Source organism: Phalangium opilio, unplaced genomic scaffold (assembly GCF_054372755.1).
Source record: "Phalangium opilio isolate 3A_F unplaced genomic scaffold, DU_Popi_V2 ptg000209l_1, whole genome shotgun sequence".
NCBI lineage: Eukaryota > Metazoa > Arthropoda > Arachnida > Opiliones > Phalangiidae > Phalangium > Phalangium opilio.
Window position 1 is genome coordinate 15,961,699 of NW_028324217.1, and position 7,356 is coordinate 15,969,054.

At 34.9% G+C, this 7,356-nt stretch overlaps 1 long non-coding RNA gene across 2 annotated transcripts; it reads right to left on the reverse strand.

Moving 5' to 3' along the window:
• Positions 1–1,079: 1,079 nt before the first annotated feature.
• Positions 1,080–6,691, reverse strand: LOC149620847 (uncharacterized). Of its 2 annotated transcripts, none has more exons than XR_016375353.1 (5): positions 5,330–6,691; positions 5,225–5,273; positions 2,483–5,123; positions 2,138–2,419; positions 1,080–2,052 (listed from the first exon to the last, which is right to left on the reverse strand). It is a non-coding gene; the product is annotated as an uncharacterized LOC149620847 (long non-coding RNA). The 2 variants fall into 2 exon arrangements; XR_016375354.1 differs by having other exon boundaries at positions 2,110–2,419.
• Between the last annotated feature and the right edge of the window lie 665 nt (positions 6,692–7,356).

Consider the following 7,356-nt stretch of genomic DNA (forward strand, 5'->3'; position numbering starts at 1 on the left):
CGCTGACGCTACTCAGGTCCAAGGCTACTGTGTTTTGTGATGGTCTCTTCCAAATGAACTTTTCAATCGAGTAGTAAAACTCTCCTTTCAGATGTTTGAAAACTTGATAAGATTTAATCAGGGGAAAGGGGTTTCAATGCATGGGAATATTTATTTATCTAAGAACACGCAATTCAACAATGAGGCAGAAACATAACGCTTGGTAGCTTTTTTATCAAATTTACTTCATCATATTAAGTCAAAATAAAATAGGTCAGGTTTTATGGAATTTTTCAAGCCATTATTACAACTTAATCTTTTAACTTTTAGAAGAAAATAAAATATCTGCAGTGTGAAAATTAAATTTTTGCAACTTAGCTTGGAATGCATCTATCTTAATTGACTCTTTAACTCTTTTTTGAATAACGATAACATTTTAGATTCCAAAAATAATATATAATGTTCTTATGGCCAATTTACAAGAAATTCAATTATTAATTATTTCGGTAACCTCCAATTGAACTGAGATACCATTGGACAGAATTCCCATTCAACTGATATGCGGCAATGCGTTTCAGAAAAAGCGAAACGTCGGATATCTAGTCACTAGGATTTTCTAATAATCCCACAAATTCGAATGCAGATTTACGTACTAATCCCGTTGAAATTAAACAAATAGTATAATTTTCTTTCTTTTGAGCATGATCAATGTTTAGGGTGGGATCAGGAACGGAAGTAAACCAAATATTAAAAACTAACCTCAGGAGTATTTTCATACTTAGTTAAAGCTTACCCTTCACGCTCAATAATTTGCGCAAAGAACGTGGGGTCCATTATTTAAGTTACAAAGCATAAAAATACGTTATACAGATTGCCATTCGTGCAATGTTTAAATATAATGCCATAAAATGTTTTTTGGAAATGGAATGGGTATATTTTGCACAATATTTTGCGTAAAAAACTGCAGACATATTTTGAGCGAGGATTATTTCTCAAAATGTTATTCAATAAATTGAACAAATTTTGCATTAAAATTACATTAAAGTCGGTGTGTTTGATGCTTTATATGTAATGTCTAGACAATAAAATTGTACCCTGTCTATGGACTAAACATCAACTTTTTATTGTGACAAAAATATATTCAATAAATTTGAATAAATCATGTGGAATTTAATCAATAGATTTTTCCAATAAAGTTTTTAGGTTTTTTTTTCTAAAAATTGGGCATTCAACATCATGATGGATTTTGGAGTATAGCATGAACAATATTGTGAACATCATTAGAAAAAGCTACCAATGCAGCGTTGAGAACTTGAGACGGTAACCCTCAAAATTATGTAAAGCTTTTTACACGTTTTTCTGTTATCTATGCACGGCACAACACTATACATGATTGCCTAATTTAGTATGTGAATGCAAGAATGAGGAATTCTTTATATATGCGCAATTGCAATTTCCATGCATTTTCCTAGACATTAAAAACTCTACAAGAATATCCGTGTTTTGCGACTAACAATTTTACTAAAAGTTTTAAATGACATTTATTTATTTCGAACTGAGGGGATCGGGTCGCTAAGCCAAGTCGGCTTGTGTGCAACCCCCCAAAAGCATAAGGTACATCAAATAAACAAATAAAAATTAGAATAAAAAATAAAAATTCAGGAACTCTTTCGAATCCAATCCGTAACACTTCGACGGAAATGGACGGAACATTCTAATAATAATAGTCAATCAAATTCATATCCTAAATGCCTAATTATTCCCTATACGTGAAAACGTGTATTTAAAATTACGTAACACCTAGTGATTTCGTTTCTTTAGAATATTTCGAAAAAAACTGTAATTCCATTTCATGTTCTAACCCATTTAATCTTCAGCGTTTCAGGGAGTTAGTAGAAGATTATTTCGGTAATAACAACAGCATGAGAAGAAAGTAGAAAGGAACGCTGACGCTACTCAGGTCCAAAGGCTACGGTGCTTTGCGATGGTCTCTTCCACGTGAACTGTTCAATACAGTACTGCAACGCTAGTTTATGATACTTCAAAACTTGCTTTTCGAACATCGGTTCCACCCTGAAACAAAACCGAAATTAATGCTTTTAATAGGTTTAAAATGAAATTGTTACTGACATCAATTGAGCGTTCAATTGTGGTATACTTTGGATCCAGAGGTGTTGAAAATGAAGTGTTTGTAGTCGAGGTTAAAAACTCTTCTCGAAAAGTAAAATCCTCCTTTTCTCACGAAGAACTCTTTATCCGTCTCGCAATCATTTAATAAAAATTCGAAGATAAAATTCATCGAGTATGAGTTTATGATCAGAGCTCTTTCCCCCGAAAAAATAACTTGGAACGAATCAATCACTGAAGGATTGTAGAACTTGACCATTTTCTCCTCATCGAACGCTTCTAGCCATTTCTTAGCAACAGGGTCCCGGGCCGCCTGATACAAAGCAATGCCGTCAGAATAATATATAAAGCACTTAACACGAAGAATAATATTCACCCAATCTTTAATATATTTGAAATCGTCTTGATCTATAAATGCAGGCTCAATTCCCGATTTGATCAAGTCCGAGAGAGTGTCGATGCAGTTGTAGCTTTCCGTCAAGAAGTCCGTACGCAAGTAACAACCCAAGAAGAATAGTACGAAAGTCACTCCGATAAGCCACGATGAAGCGAGTAGACGACAAGTAATGTGCGGCAGAACAGCAGGAATCGCTACAAAACATGATTATCCTATTCGCTTTAGGTCTAAATAATCTTTCGTAATTAAGGGGGTTATTTGTATCTCCTGTATACGAAGTTGAATTAGTTTTAAATATTAGGGATGGCCTAATTGCTTACGTTAGGCGCACAAGAGTGACGCGTGCACCCAAACATTTTCAAGGGCTTCGTGGGTCATTTTCTTGACAACTTTCTTGGTGGGCACCGATTTGTATTTGTTGGTTACGATGGAGTGAATGACGAGTAAAATTGACAGGAGGGCCAAGGTTAACGGTAATAAAATTCGCACCTAAAAGAAACATTATCGAAACTCAAAGAATATTTAATATTGTTATTGACCAAAATTTACTTCGGTGTCCATATTTAAGAAGGACCAAGAATTGGACGTGTCTGTCACTTGAGGTCTAGACACGATAATCATCTCCTTTATTCCGACGGGCGGACACGGAGTGAAATGGTCCAATCGAGTACGGAAAAATGAACTTGGCTGATTCTGTGCAATAACAATCGATTTCTAAAACCGATAAAAGGGTTAATTACTTATTAAATAGGTTAATTTTCAGAGTTTTTCAATATTTTCCGTAAAATCGCATAACTTGAAAAAATTTGGTTTATTGTATATATTTTAAAGGTCTTCATCGCTAATAATTTCAAAATCCTGCCTGAAAGTTATATAGAAAATTTTATTACAGCTGCCCGTTAGCCATTAACGTTGTGTGGTGAAGTCAGGAAAACGTCTTCATGTACCTTTGGTATAAAGCAATTCATTTCGCGAATTAAGGGAAAATAGGTGCGAATAGTTGATTCTGACTTTTGTGGTAATGCCTCGCATTAGAGACAAAAGACAATTACTCGCGTCTAATAATGAATTCAAAATTAACTTAATTCTTAAAGAATTACAATCTATATAATTGAAAGCCTAGGACTAGTAAAACTGTACCAAATTAATTTTCTTATTTCCCGAGTTTCTATTCTGTTCTTGAAAATTTTATAATTTCCTTATGTTTTCTAACACAAATACTGGCATTCAATTTGATTAATCGATTAAAATATCTTGAATAATCGTCGGTAGTATTAGAATCGACTAATATTTTCGAAAGTTTTTCAAAGTTAGTCAAACGTTTTACTCAAAGGAGACACAGAGGGTAGGAGCATTAAGTGAATTCTGTCTCGTTCAATCAAATTACTATTAGCAGGGATAGATTTAATTTTTAAGACGGAATATCATTCATCAGGGTTATTCGAGTGCGCGTCCAAGTCCACGACCCCCTTACCCGTGACGGAGGGGTATGAAAGAAGAGGCGGGTCTTATTTTCATTAGGGCGTTGTTTGTATATCCGGGTCAAATAAACGTCGTCTGCCCCTTCGTCTGCCAAGTTGGTATGGGCTCGGATTGTAATTTCTAGCATCTCCAATAACCGTTGTGATAAATGCCAGAGTTTATCAATTTCATCAAACCAAAACATATTTGAAATACGATTTATTTCTCTTTGATGAAGTTGTAGTGATGCTGTAAAAGTCTTCATAGATATTACAACACGAACAGGTTTTAACCAAACACTAAGCTCACAAAACTCCTGGCCATTCACCAAGCCTAGGTTAACTTCATCAAATTCGCTTACAAAATCATGAGGATAGTAGACACGATTGGCTTTAGAAAGAATTAGCGAACACTTTTCACCCTTACAGATGTACTCCAAATCCAAAACACCGGCACCAAATTCACTAACTACCTTCTTAATTGTTATTAAAAACAATTCCCGAATAATTTCCGGACCCTCGCTTTTAGACGGAACCATTTTGAACCCCTGTGAAGACGCTTATCTGTACAACGCAAGAGGGGTCGTAGTCATAACGACAGAGGTAAACAGGAATAGACCAAACCAACAAATCTTTTGAATTTTTACAACGGCTCAAGATCTCGAGCTCGGGTTTTGAGGTGAGAAAGGGATAACCTGATTGGCTTGATTTTTTCATGCGCAGAACCCGTTTTACCCCAAGAGTCAGACTCTAATAAAATAACAGATTTATTTTCATCGCCCAACGACAGATGGTACTACAGTAAACTTTGCTAGTCACGTGATCCTATCCCTTAGATGGAGACTAGACCAAGCCAACTTGTTTATTTGTTGGTTGGGTCTATTACGTATTTTTAGCCCTCCTTGTCAGCAACGTCACCAATACGTAGTTTTAGTGAGCCAATAAGAAAATTTAATTTTTTGGTTACGTGTTGAAGGAAGGGGCTCTATACTCGGCTATGAGTCGGACTGAAGTAAAGGCCAAACGTTGTCCATTCCTTCTTAAAAAATAAATCTATCACTGCTATTAGAACCAATTTCCAAGTGTGAAATTTACTTCATGTTGAGGAATCGTTTTAAATATTCGGCCATGAACTCCAGCTGATCACCAAGGGTCCAGTCCTGATAAGAAACGAAAGTCAAATTGTCATCAGGAAAGCAATCTTAATTAAGAATGATTGAACACTCGCTTCAAAAAAGCCACCGAATTATGATAAACTCACCTGATTAAACTCAGAAAACGAAAAATTAATGGTTTTCTCTTGGGTGTACCTTTAATAATGAATTTGTCAATGAAAACACCTATGATTTGAAAATTCAAGTTATACCTGTATTTGAAATGTCGATCATTTCCGACAAATTAAATTTCGTTCAATGCCATTTTGGGGTCCACTTAAATCATAGAATGTTAAGAATGGACAATCGAAAAACTTCAAAGGCTGCAGAGGTTATGAGAGTTATTTCATGATTCTTCAGTAACAGACAAATTAATAGTGTTTGCTTTGAAGCAAAAAGAAATCTCTGACGTTAAACAAGACTTTCTAAACTGAAACAGAATCGAAGCTCAGGTGTAACCGAGGGTTAATCTCGCCGCTCGCGTTTTTCTCCGAACTACAGCTTTCATTAAGTGTCTATCATGACGAAGTATCGGTAGAGTCATACTTATGGAGCATATCTTGTAAACTCATGATAACATTAGAAGAGTTGGACAAGGGAAAGTTTAAGATGAGAATATTTGCCCTTTCAAAGATTGAATTACACTTTACTAATCCTCTTATTACAGAATAATTAAAACCATTACGGATGTTATATTTTTTGCAAAATTCTAGACTTGCTAAGGTTTGTGTCAAGATGATTTCATATCAGAAACCGAAACTTCGTGTGTTTCAAGTGTAAAATAAAGTTTAAGATTCTAAAATGCTAATTAGATACCTGTATATAAAATATCGGTTATTGCCAAGAAATTCCATTTCGTTCAGCGCCATTTTAGGGTCTCCTTATCAAAGACTTCTAATTTTTGCTGATAGATTTACCATTTTTCTCGAGTAACAGAGGAAACCGAGGATAGTTAAGCACGCTTGCTTTCAAACTAGAAAAATGGTTGCCATTTTGCGCTCAAAACATCATTAAGTGCTGGAACATCAATAAACAAGTTGGGAAACCAAAATTAACCTCTCCGAGTCGACACAAGGGCTATCTAGCCAATTGAGAGGTTTACTTAAATAATTAAATACATATAATTTATATTAATAATTTTAATCATCGGTAATTTGCCTTAATATTAGCAGAAGGGGATAATAGAGAGTATTATATACTTCTGATATTAGTTAATTCGTTTGACGAAACGTTATTCCAAAAATAATTATAAACATAGCTATTTTTAACGTTTGACTTCTAGCAAACACCTTTTTCACAATTTTTGTAAATTTACAATACATAAGGCCATTAAGGGGGGGGGCGTCTCTCGTAATCATAGTCGATCCCAGTGTATATCTTAACCCTAACGACGATAATGGAGAAGTCAGTATTGCTCTCTGTGAACTGAGAACGTGGTCCGGATATTGTGAATGTTTGCTCCGATTTGCCAACTGCGAACGCGGTGACAGACAAACAGACACACAGAGACATGCCTTGAATCTTTTTACCTCTCCGAGTGAGGTATGTCAGGGAGAGGTTCTAATTTCGACGTCTCTGTCAGGTATGGTCCCATTTCTCCCAATTCTGTGTTTCCCAAAATAAATTTTTATCCCAAACTTTCTGATTCCCAGTTCTCCCAATCTTATATTTCCCAATCGGAATTTTTATCCCAAACTATTCAATTCTCATTTCTCCCAATAGAATGGTTACGTCTAATATTTTATGCTGCAAAGGGTTGCTTTCAAAACGACTTTGATTATTTTTAATGCGAATAGGCAAATAGCTTAGGTTAGGTTAGTAATATTTTATAAATCATTAAACTATGGTACGCCTTTTCCAAAATATACGTTTAGCTTCATTGACTTCTCAAATAATATGCCTTTTCCAAAAATTACTGTTATGATAGGTTAGGTTAGATTAGGTTAGGTTTGGTTAGGTTAGGTTAGTAATATTTTATAAATCATTAAACTATGGTACGCCTTTTCCAAAATATTGACGTTTAGCTTCATTGACTTCTCAAATAATATGCCTTTTCCAAAACATGACTGTTATGATAGGTTAGGTTTGGTTAGGTTAGGTTAGTAATATTTTATAAATCATTAAACTATGGTACGCCTTTTCCAAAATATTGACGTTTAGCTTCATTGGCTTCTCAAATAATATGCCTTTTCCAAAACATTACTGTTATGATAGGTTAGGTTTGGTTATGTTAGGTTAG